Below are 11,909 nucleotides of genomic sequence, written 5' to 3' on the forward strand. Positions count from 1 at the left end.
CCAAATCCAAATTGCCGGTCTCGTAGTACAGTCGTCAACTCGTACGACTTAACAACATGCCCGTCATGGGTTCAAGCCCCAAATGGACCGTGCCGCCATACATAGGACTGACTATCCTACTATGGTAACAATAAGTCACTGAAAGCCAAACCCACAAGTGGTGCAGGCAGGCCTTGACCGGCAACGGTTGTTGAGCCAAAAGAAGAAGAAAATCCAATTTCCAACAGTTTTTATGTGTAAATCTTTAAATTATTTTACGATCAACTTATTTGCTTATCGTTTATTTTACTTTAACTTAAACAGTCATTTAAGTCACCGTTTAACTGAATACAGTCATTATATCCAGGAGAAACATTATTTAAAACTCTTGAAAATCCCTACAATCCACCTTCAAGCCAAGCAAAGGCAGTTACTTTAAAAACCATATTCATATTCATAATCAAGATATTTAAAATCATACGTAGCTTGTGCCTACAATTTACATCAAACAAACCATTACAATAAGGATCGAAATCGACAACGGGTTAACAAGAGAAATTGAAATTACAAAATCTACTCCGACTTGTAATGCTCCGCCTAGTTAAGGGTGAACTTATTTTGTCACCAATTGAAGTATTATTTGATGTACCTCCTTCACAATGCATTTGACTATTCCCACACTATCCCACAAAACACACACTCTCACAGTATCACGCAACAACTGAAATCATAATTATACCCACTTCTGCACGAACTACCTTCAACCACGGTTCAAACCGATTCACCCTCCATAAAGTACACCATCATGCTGGGCATCGTTGAACACACTTAATAGGATTATTACATTATCTGCCGAGAAGGGTCGATCCCGTTCGTCTAAATTTGCCATCATTACCATCAACTAGCAGCATCGTAACGCGGCATCCGCTCATCGTCAGCTTCACCGTATTCGAAACTTCTGGCTTCACTCACGCTGATGACTTCTCATTAAGAAAACGAGACCGAAAAGTTACTGCAAAACGAACGTAACGGACGGGCGGGGATGGGCGTGACAGTATCAAAGCACATACCACGAGCTTCAGCTGTCACAAGAATTCTACACCCGTGAGCGCCTTTCACCGTTCATGGCCAGTCACCGGTACGCCCGGCCACTCGGTGCCTAATCCTTTTCGCACGGCAAACTCTACCGCGTGCTCATCCTGCGTAAGTGTACCCACCAGTCTTCGCCAGCGTCTCGTTACATTTCATTTTACAACCCAACGCTCCTTCCCGTTCAATCGATCGAGCAGGTTTAATTAACACTAAACGGTTTTAATTACATTCCATTGCCTTGGAACAAACGGCTGTTTCGGCCTGGCTGGCGGGCTTGGTGTGGCTTGTCTTTGGCCTCGAAAGCCAATCGTTTAAAATACCTTCCCGGGGGGGTTTGGCGCTTCATCGCAAACGAACCGGCTAAGCACGGCCGTCAGAAGTTTGTCAAAGTTTACTGGTGCTCGAAGGCAGAGTGTCCTCAACCCCTATCCATTACCTTCGAGGTATCACCTGCAGCGCTTAGATGTTTTGGATTGACTTTCACTGCACATTAGGCACGATCGGGTGCGCTGAAGTTCAATTGGAGTTTTAACCTCTACCAATACCGCTTCAAGCGCTATGCTGACGCATGCTGTAACCGATTCAATCAGCGAGCGAACATTCACAAAACGGTAAATCAACCGGTACCGTTCGCCAACCGTGCAGACGGTTCGCAAACAAACAGGCAAACAAACTTCCACCACTGTCAACAAGCAACCATCGGCGAACGGAACACGACGGACGCGAATGCGGTGTGTGTGTGGCGTCCGCGTCACAAGCGACGAACCCGTCCGTTCTCGGTTTGCTTTTGAGAAAATTATCTTTCCGAAAAAGCTTTCGCAAGGAGTGCACTAGCGTTCCGGAAATTGTTTCTTGCCCTCAGCCGGTCAGCCGTTTTTCAGTCGATCGATTTCAATGTTTCCAACAGTGGAACACGGTGTGGCGCGGCGTGATCCAGGGTACGAGGAATGAATTGCGTCTCTGTGAGTGCCTTGCCTAACTGATTCATTTCCGATTTCCTAACTAAGCCTGGGTGCTGTTGCTGCTTCTATCGGTCCGACCGGAAGCTACCCGTAGGCACTCTTGACAGCGCTGCAACGGTTTGGGACAAAAACACGAAACAAACCTTCCCCATTCGTCTTTTTTAAAGTGTCATGGTGTACGAAGGGGGACGCCGAGCGCGAAGAGTTTGAAGTTTTGTCACCCCCAGGGGTGGAAAGTGTATGAAAGTTGTTTCTTTCCGTGTGGTGTGTTTTTTTTTCTCTTCATGTTCCTTTGCGCCTTTTATTTGCGCTTCTATTGCGTTTCTTTTACTCGCCCGAACTGAAACGAACCTTAAATTGCAACCGTTAAAATGGAACGAGCAAGATAAAAGAAACCCAACAGGCAGCGGACTGTAGCAGCAGCAAGAGCACAGACCACCCGGAAGCCATCCACCATTCGAATCGGAACGAACTGTTTTATTTACTTTTTTCCACCCTCGTCCTCATTTCCCCCACCGTTCTTCCGCTAGTTGACTCAACCGTCCGGTCAGGTGGTCGGAGAACAAATAAAAAAAACGGGAGCGAGTAAAGTGGCCGCTTGAGGGAATGAAGAAAAACCCGAACGCCCGATTGCAACTCGAACCGGGAGCCTCATTTACTGCAGCAACTCGGGTGCAGTATGGGTCGCATTGCTGCAGCACATTTTTGCAGCGTTACAAAGCGCGACCTACCCTAAGGCACACAGAACAGAAGCCGAGGGAAAAACAAAAAACAAAATCACGCACACCTTCATACACACCTCCCGCGCGGGTCGTGAACCCAGTGATCGGGGGAAGCTTTTTGTAAAGCTGTATTTTGCAGCATTTGCGTCCTTTCAGTATATTTACGATACTTTTATCTCTTTCTCCCTCTCTATCTCTCTCTCTCTCTCTTTCTCTCTCTCTCTCTCTTTCTCTCTCTCTCTCCCTCTCTACCTCTCTCTCTTTCTTGCATACTTCCAAAACACACATTTTAAATGCGGCTCTCCGATTGCAACTACTTGACCAATCCGTATCGAGTGCAATAAAATAAGCTTGTGCCGTAGCGATGGGGGAAAAAAGTATCGCGCACGGTAATGGAACGAAGTGGAAGGGAACGTCCACAGCTGCCATGTTCATGATAGAATGTAATAACTTTCCACCGCAGGCACCACCGCATGCTCGTTCGCCAAGGAGTGGTGAGTTTTTCCGCTGCTTTACCAACGAAGCAAATTTCCCATTGCACATTGGACAAGCACCTGCCCTTCACAAGGGACGCACACATGAGCATTGTCGAAGGCCGTCGCTGACTTTAATCCATTTGTCAGCGCACGGGGGCGTCAACAAGCGGTTTTAAGCAGTGTTATGGTGTATGTGTGCACCCGTGCACACAATTTGATGGTCCTTGAAAGGGGTTTTGTGTAGCGGGTAGAAGGAAAACGAGTTTCCGCCAATTGTAAGTAGCAATCGAAATTGCAGCATATGCCAGTATTGGATGGAGGCGCGTTTGAAGAGCTTGATTTACTGTTTCCGAGGGTGATTATTTAATGGAGTTAATTGGAGTGGATTGTACAGGAACATTTAAAATGGGCTGCGTGTAAAGGTGAATCCTGCATTTTTTGAAACTGAAAACAGAGACGCTTTAAAATTGTGGCATGCAGTAGAAACTTCATGCATTTTTGGCGTTCGATTTTACCCTATCACCTCACCAGAAGTTCAGAAAGTGTTTAGTTTCAGAAGCAGTTTTTTTTACATATTAATTGAATTCAATTTTAGGGCAAACCGTGTCTACATCTCCAAACGAATTAAAAACATTATTTTCAAATTTTCATAATTAGTTTGACAGATTTTCAGTGGTATATGGTTTAGTGGTACAACTTGCAAGTGGTGGCATTATTTTAACCGTCAAATGTGAAATTCGATATCCAGTATAGTCGTTGGCGTCATAAAGTACTCCTGCATCGGAACCGCTGAGCCACCCTGCATGCCTCCGCCTGATTGTACAATCTAACCAAAGTTGGTATAAACATGTTACGTTCCACCTATCTTCATGGTTTCCTGTTCGATCACTTCAACTCCCTTACAACATAGCGACTCGATCGAATTAAATGTCATTCCCATAATGTCGCTTAAAGTCACGTCTAACATACACCAAACGATTTACCCTTTGGTTCACCACCGCCACCAACACCGACTGCGGTGGTGCTATTAAATTGTTGCACCGTCAATGTGTCACCATTTGCTACGCAATTGCTCAATTGTGTGATCGATATTTTGACACATCTGTGACCAACGATTGTTGCTTGTATACCGAATCGGTGTCGTTACCATTCTGTCAAACCATGCGTGTCCACTTTGACGCGAGTGTGCGGGTATGTGTGGGTAGGGTGTGGGCCAACTATTGCAACCCAATCGTGACCCAATTGGGCGTACAAGTCAGTTACGGTCAGCCCATTCATCCGTGCGTAACCTTAGCGGTTGCATGGTTTGCCAACCAACGTTCGAGCCGCCGTATCAGGTCGGTTGATATTTATTCCTGGCTAGCCTAGGAAACCAGCTGCACGAATAGATGGATGCATTCACCACTGCTGCGCATGATGCATTGTGTAAAGAATGTGTGTTATTTAATTTTATTACAAAATGGAACCATTTAATTGTGCAAAAATTATTCATAAATAGTCTTTTGTATTGTAAATTTCATATTTGGGAGCGTTTTGTTCAGGACACAAAGACCACTTGCGCCCAAATGAATGCAATCTGCAATCAAAAGTAAATATTTTTTATTGCTTTATTACTCACGAATTAAATTACATGTTGTATGCTGCATTTTAGAATCAGTTCAGTAAAACACAATTCCAACTACATTCGAAAAATAATAAACAACATTCTACGTAAAAAAACCCAAAAACACAAAGAATTGTCGACCATTAGCCCAAAACGATGCTCCAATTCGCATGTTCACTGAACAGCTTAATTCATAGATTCGTTTGATACGATGCGATACGGGCCCGCTCCCATCATGCACCCTTCCCGGGACAGAAATGTCCATCAAGAAGCAAGCAATAATGTTGTCCCACATCGGTTGGCAGATAAATTGCACGCCGCATGCATGTGGAAAGCGGGGAAGAACCCCGGAAAGCAAGTGACAATGGTAACGCATTCCAGGACACGTTTTGCCGGCACACCACACCAGCCACGGGATCAAATGCGATAAATTTTCGTGTTCGTAGCGGTCAAAGCGCCCGCCCGCATCGCAACCGGACCACCGGTCACGTGTGAGGTGCCAATCTGGTGAATGGTCGGTGAGCTTAGAATGCTCGATCGTTGCCGGAACGGTCAGCCTCCGCTGAGTGATGCTAGAAATTGCATTTTCACTTGCCCTTGTCTCTCTTGGCAACTCAGGAACCCGTTCCACGGCTCTAGTGCGAACTCCATGCCATGTCATGACCTCACTTTGATCTGTCACCGTGAGCTTCTAGGCGACTGTTAAAGGAATGGCTTTAAGTATAGGCTAAAAATGTGGACAAACAAAAAAGCAGAGACGGTTGGACATCCAGAAAACGGTTCACACACGCAATAACAACAACAACAACGGTGTACTTATTGCACGATGGATGAATGGTATAAATTTCGTTCACGAGCTAATCGACGATCAAAGGCGATGTGTCCGTTGATATACGACCCGGTACCGAAATATGAAACCCAGCATCGAACATTTTCGCAGACACACACGCACACACACACAGAGACAAAAGCAAACACAAGCACGCATAGTAGACAACCTTTAAAAATTAATTCACTTCCACCTGCGGCAACGGCTCGCTCGTTTTCTCACGCCTTTCACCATGCTTGCTTGCCGCCAGATGACACTTGTATAGCCGAGCATCACTTCCGAAATAAATTTATGTTTGTGATAACCACCACTACCACCACCACAACCTCCACCGCCCCGAAAGAACACCGCCACCTGGGTACCGGGGCCAGGGGTTATATCGAACCGAAAATCGACGCCCATCCACACCCCCAGTGTAGTGGCGCTGCCGAAAGATAGCAATCAGTTCCGGCAGCACTTCCGGGCGGAACCGGGGCACAGCGACGCGAAGCTGGCCCACTGTGCTGGCACAAGGTTTCGAGGTTTTTCGGCAAAACTCTCAGCGGCCCTCGTTCACCAGCGCCAGGCGACTCGTATCGACACCGGGACGCTCGAGCGAAAACGCTCGCTAGCCGTACCAGCCAGCTCGGAGGATGAACGACGAAACTGCTTTGTTTGGGTTGTTGTCCCATATATTGGTACAGCGGCCGTGCAGCTGCTGCACGAGTTTGCTTCCGGTTTTCGTATCCGGGCGACGCGCACGAGCGTTTCAGTTAGCTGTGTGGGAACCATAAATCTGTCAGATTACACAGCGCCTGGGAAAAAGTGGTCAGGCCCGGAGAAGAAACGATGGCGAACGATAGCGATTGGTCCCGCCAGGCAACGCTTCGCCGAAGAACGCAGACACCACTAACGAGAGAACGATCGTCGCCGGGGCTAGTTTGCCGCTAGTCGCTACCGAACGGTGATCAATTTTCTGGCCTTTCTCGTTGCCAAAATCGAACCCCGGGCCACCCCCGGGGGCACCCTGGAGCGCCGTTCGATTCGTACGGAAACGGATAATGGCACCATTCTGCCTGTTAGCCCATGAGATGCTTGCGTTTCCCGGGACGAGCAGTGTGCTAACGCTAAGAAAACGTGTCAAAGCGTCGCTGTCTGCGTTGCTGCCACAGCTCACATCCTCACACTCTATGGGTGACAATCTTTTAACAACCTCATAACTTGATTTTATGAGCTCGAGCCGCATACGAACCGTCGCCAGGCAGTGGGTCTTTCCAGGAGAAAACTGCAGGAACGCAGCGAGAAAGCAGCTGCACTTGTTCACGTTGTCGCCGCTTCCCTTTGCTTGTTCCTCATTCCAGGCTCTGCCTCTCTTTCGGCACAATGAGTATATTGGTTTTAGAGTGTGAAACTCACTGTGCAACTTCTACCGAAGCAGCTCGGAAGCACAAAACCTGCGCATCACGGTGAAACATGTAAAATAAAAGCCCCGAGTCTGATCCGAGTCCCCGGAGCTGGTGTGTGGAGCGTCGTGAGCAAGCCCAAACCCAACCACAACCACTGCCGCATGTGGGTTTCATTTATGTCATTTTTTATCACCAGTGTCTCCCGCCCTCGCCCCTTACCGCTTAGCGGACACGAAAAGGAAATTCGTGTTAATTTTCCCACTCTCTCTTCTGGTACCTTGCCCACCACACCACGTTAGTGGTCGTTCATTACCCAGTCTTCCACGCTGCCACCTTTTAAATTTCGGTTTTATTTGAACACAGCTCCCCCCATCCTCTCCACACTAGCTACGGGTTGACCTAATTTTACTATTTCGATGACATCGGGTTTTCGGTGCAGTATGCTGAAGCTCACTGATGTGCACCTGACGTTTGACAGTGGAGTACAATGGTCTGCTCACTGCAACGGTTGTCAGAGCTCATGTTCACCGCGCAACAAGCGCCTAAATGTAGACTTACCGAGTGTCATCAATCGCTTACGCTGATGGGTAATAGTCGACATTACGTACACGCGGTATGCTTTGAAGTTTTTTTTTTTTTTGCTAGCAAACAACAATAGCGCGTTTGACATGTATAGGTTCCCTTTTTCCTGCCCGTAACACAAACAAATAAACAACCATCAGCAATCAACCGGGACAAACCACAAATCGAGCTCGTTCGCCTATCGGTTCGCCTCTATATTCACATATTCACACAAACTAGCACAGAACAACAAAAAGAAAGCATATAACATTCATTCACGACAAAAAAGGTGTCACAGCACCTCACCATCCGACACATAATTAGCATATCGATGCTATGCGATCATTGGTGCCATCAGTGGGCTCAATAGGCTTATCGGCAGGTCGTTCCCATCATCGTCCTGTAGCGCTTTCCACGTTCCTTCGCACACAGATCGAGCGGCTTGGCTTTCCGGCCGGTGCGGATATTTGTGTGGACGCATGGACGCGAAAAAGAATCGAGCGTCAATGATGTGCTGTCTGTGGTACGATGGGAGTATCGGCATCGTCGGTTTCTCCCTGCACGTTGTTGCCTTTGTTTCGCCCAGTGCTCTATTTTGCACACAAAGCAACGGATGGTGAAAACATCCAAACCCAATAAAACACACACACACACACATAGACAGTAACAAATCCGACTGCACGATTGATGTGAATGATGCTTTGATTAGAGGTGTCAGTGCTTTCCTTTCCCTTTTATTACAATTTCCTTTGCAGGCCGTTCCTGCTTCAAGGGTTCCCTCATTTCCGGGAACCTTTTTGTAGTAGCGCGCAGTGTGTACCCCCCCAAAAAAAGGGAAATGCGAATCACTTTTTCCTATTTTCCCCCGCAATGTAGAATTGGCGAGCTTGGCGAGTTTGGATAAAAAAACAAAATTGCCTCCAACGCTATCGCAATGTTCTCACACCTTTTGTCGGTCGTCCTTTGCCCGTTGTTTGTTTGTATGCCCTGTCATCCGAATAGGACACAAACACACGCACACACACATAGATACAGAACAACACATGAATGTTACAAGACAAGAAAAAAACATGTCTGATGTCACCCCCAACAGAAATGTAGCAGGGTGTTACACAAAATCACACAATGTTGATGTGTCTATCCATCTGTACGGCCTGAGGATGTTCAAAATGGATGGGAATTTCGAAGTGAAGGAATTTTTTTGTTTTTTTTATTGGTTATCTACTTCCATTTGGTTTCACTGTGGTCGCGCACACATGTGAGATTTGCTGAAAGCTATGTGAACGAGCATGCGTGAGCAATTTTACAAAAAAATACACAATTGATGACCTTTGTCGCTGCAAATTGCCTTCAAACTATTGCACGGTAGGTGATGAAGCGGAACAAATGCTATTAAAATGACACGAAGCAATGCTGCATGACTACAGTATGAACAGTGTACATTATGTTTTGCCGGCCCGCACAATTTAAACAGTTTTGTCAAACTTGCTGATATAAGTAAAAAAAAAAGATTGGTTGCGGTTTATACAGAACTCAATCTGCTGACAAAATCACTCTCTTCACACTTAAGTTTACTTTAAAAGGGGCCTTTGTGTTCTTGTTTTGTCATTCTTTTTGTTTGCTTTAGGGACCATTCCATGTTTAGTCCGTGCTTCTTTTTGTAAAACTTCTCCACCCAAATTCACACGAACCAATCCGGCACCAATTCTTTATAAATCCTTTCTCTCCTTTGACCCCAAACACCTTCACACACACACACAAACACACATTCACACGCGGTACACAAACAAATACATACATACACACAACAAGATGAATGGGGCACGGGAGGACTTTTGACAACTTCGGTCGCACTGGTATTTCTTTCCACTTTCAACACACTAACACGGCTCACACATAATCAAGCGGTCAGACGGGGCCCGTTCCCGGGGAAGGGCGACGGATGGGAGTGAAAAAGCCACACAGCCCCACGCTCCGTTTACATCGTGGGCTGGGACCGAATTGTTAATGTTTCCTTTCGTATCTCACCCGCCCACCAAAAGCTCCCACCACCACTTGGGAAGACGCACCAGTTCCACCCACCGAGATGGTTGTGCGAGTTTTCACATAAATTTCGTTCGCCAAGTTTCCATCCTCACAACTTTTGTTGCTGTTGTTTTTGTGGCACACCGCTCATCGTAGTTTACGGTCACTACACTCACACAAGCGTTCGATTGCGTTGCTGCTGCCGTTGGGGTTTTTTGCACCTCTCTTTGTTCCACAATTCCACACCATTGCACCAGTTGGCTCCGAGATTTTTTTGTTCACTCAATTCGTTTTGCTCACCGTTGATACGCGAAACGACCAACCCGCAAACTGCGGATGGCATTGACACGCTTTGGTACAGATGATGGCGAAAGCAGATTGCCGGCAAAATCGAATCTACCGGCGTATCCTTTGTGCGCGTCCTTCGGGCTCGATGCCAAACCGTACACTGAACTCGGGAAAGCCCATCATCGAAAACTGCATGCCAGCCCGAGACACCTGGCCACCCGCTTTCGGCGCGTGTCTGCATATGTGCGTGTTCCATGAGGGGAAAGGAAACGGTTCCACATTTTCCGAAATTATAAACAGAGGGAACATGGAACCATTCTCGCGCCGGATCCGTTTGGTAAATGTCCTTAGGCATTAAGCTCTCTCTCTCTCTCTCTCTCTCTCTTTCTCTGTTTCTCTCAAAATCTTTACTCTCGTGTTGTAACCACTCTTTGTGCCTGGTAAGTGGTTCCCCTCATTTTCGAACAACACGAAAGCTTCTTGTACGCCGAAGTGAAAGCTTTCTCGTTCGGATTACAATCGCTCGACTGCCGAATTTCCCCTCATCGTACTAGGACATTTGGTTATCCACATGCTGAATAAGATATTTTCTTCTCTCCAACTAGAACCGATTAGCTGAATCCAGGTGATTGTAGTCGACAGTGCTGTACTGGCCATCGTCGAGTTCAGACGGAATTCACCGTAGTACAGCATTGTCTCCAATTTATATCCGTTCCCATGCTCAAAACAAGACTTGTATAGCTTCGTTTTTCCTTTTGCTATGCTTCGCTACTTAAGGATGGGATGGATGGGATGTTGTGTGTGTGTGTTTGCATAGGAGTGTCTGATCTGACGCTGCAAGCAACGGCCCACATCACAAGACAAGTCGCTTTATATCTCGGGAAATGATTGATTTCATGCATCCGCATCCACTCAAACCAAGGCCGAGGGATTTATCGTCTCGGCAAAGTTTTTTCCTGACCCCGTAGCTGAATAAAATCCATCCCATGACCACGGTGGTTACTGACCCGCAAGCTTTGCGAGCGGTTTTTTGCTGGCTTGTTTTAAATATTCTTCTGTTGAAAAAACCTCAGTAAATATCCCAGTTTTTCATGCTTCCTTTTTTACCAGATACCCTAAACCCGTCATAAAGTCGCGACAAAACGTTCCAAGAATTTTTCTGTTCGTCTATTTTTTCTCTTCTTATCCCGAGATGTTTGCTTTCCTGGAGCAAGCTGTTTGAGATGCATGAATAGGGAGAATCGATAGAAAACAAATTTTCGAATAATGATGATACTTTCCGGTGTGTTTACGTGCAATAGACAGGATGAGTGGACGATCTACATTTTGTATCGGTTATTTATGCTATCCGGCCGTATGTTTTGAGGCTGCAGTGCATTGACAGTTGTTCTTCGAAACGTTTTAAAGCGGAACATTTTAATTGTTTTTATAAGCGCAACTGAAGTTGAGATGAAATCGTTGAGCACTTTTTTGCAGAATTGTTAGCGTATTTATTGCTAAACGTGATGTTTCACTGCTTGGGACTTGCAGTGGGATTCATTCCAATGTAACTATCTCATGTTTTCGAAAGAGAAGTCTCATAAACACTCAAACAATATTTTCAATCAGTAAGTTCTTGTCTACACTACCAAACAATTGCCAATCGTTCACTTCGTATCGACGTCACACAATACATACAAAAATCCGATCCAAATCCTGCTACTTCTCCCCGCAATCAGCCTATTTCAATTAATCCTCCCGTCTATTGTCATCCAATACAGACGCCGACTAATTTCACCTAACGCTAAACCATAATTACCGCTCTGTATGCATTTCATCTCCTTTTGTCAATGGATCTGGCTCGCTTTCGCCCGCAGGGGTGAGAAACCCGGAAAACGTATCATCGCAAACATTTCGTGCCACAGCAGCCTCGACCGGGTATTAGCCATTTCTCAATTTCCTGTACTAATTCTACGCGCCTTCCGTGTCGCCCCAAACCAGCTAGCCA

At 46.2% G+C, this 11,909-nt stretch overlaps 1 protein-coding gene across 3 annotated transcripts in view; it reads right to left on the minus strand.

Annotated features, from left to right (window-relative positions):
- Positions 1 to 10,132, minus strand: part of LOC121588974 (lachesin) — a 63,762-nt gene extending 53,630 nt beyond the window's left edge. For 2 of the 3 annotated variants that reach the window (XM_041907472.1, XM_041907470.1), the window contains exon 1: positions 9,935 to 10,132. The gene's annotated coding sequence lies outside the window, so the exon portion shown is untranslated. Of the gene's footprint in view, positions 1 to 9,810 lie in introns of all 3 variants that reach the window. The other variant, XM_041907471.1, reaches the window with a different exon arrangement.
- Between the last annotated feature and the right edge of the window lie 1,777 nt (positions 10,133 to 11,909).

This window comes from Anopheles merus, chromosome 2R (genome assembly GCF_017562075.2).
Source record: "Anopheles merus strain MAF chromosome 2R, AmerM5.1, whole genome shotgun sequence".
In the NCBI taxonomy this organism is placed as follows: Eukaryota; Metazoa; Arthropoda; class Insecta; order Diptera; family Culicidae; genus Anopheles; species Anopheles merus.